The sequence below is a fragment of the Syngnathus typhle genome, unplaced genomic scaffold (genome assembly GCF_033458585.1).
Source record: "Syngnathus typhle isolate RoL2023-S1 ecotype Sweden unplaced genomic scaffold, RoL_Styp_1.0 HiC_scaffold_77, whole genome shotgun sequence".
NCBI classification, from domain to species: Eukaryota; Metazoa; Chordata; class Actinopteri; order Syngnathiformes; family Syngnathidae; genus Syngnathus; species Syngnathus typhle.
Window position 1 is genome coordinate 306,741 of NW_026871983.1, and position 760 is coordinate 307,500.

A 760-nucleotide genomic window follows, 5' to 3' on the forward strand; every position below is an offset into this window, starting at 1 on the left:
GAACCGGCCGCCTCCTTAAACACAGGCCGGGCGAAAATCTGCGAATCTTATCCATCCAAGGACGGAGGACCGGCCGCCTCCTTAAACACAGGCCGGTAGGAACGGTTGGCAGAATCGCGTGACGGCCGCCTGCTCCCGGCGTCCGCACGTGAACGAACACCCCCTCCCGGGGACGGCCGTCTGCTCCCGGCCGCCGTCCTTCACCCCCCTCAGCTTCCGGACCCCCGTCTGCTCCCGGCGGGCCTCCGAGTACCCTCCCCTTCTCCCGAACTGACCGACTGGCACTCATGACCCGCCTTGGTAGGGCCCCCACCGGCCCCGGCTCGCGCCGGCGTTGGGTGGACGGTTCCTCCCCACTTGCGGGTCGCACTCTAGCGCCTCGGCCGCCGCGAGAGCGTGCGCTACGCGCCGCCCCCGCAGGCCTTGGCGCGACCGAACGGCAGCGAGACCGAGACGCCCCGAATCACCCACCTAGAGGAAATCAACGGAGGCCGAGCGCGCGATCCGATTGCGGCACGCCGCGTGGGTGTCCGCCGGCCGCGCCGGTCTACCGCGAATGCTGTTTCTCAAACCCTTGCCTAACCAGACGGCACCGCGGGATGTGTTGTCGCAACTCTGCTCGACTATCCGAATAGCCTTTCCCGACTACCGCGTTGCGGGAGGCGTCTTTCGTGCCGCCGGTGGCGTATGACCTTCCGCGAGAGGCGTGCGGGCTCGGGGGGGCCGCAACGACCGAGTCTGACTCGGACGGGGCGCAGCT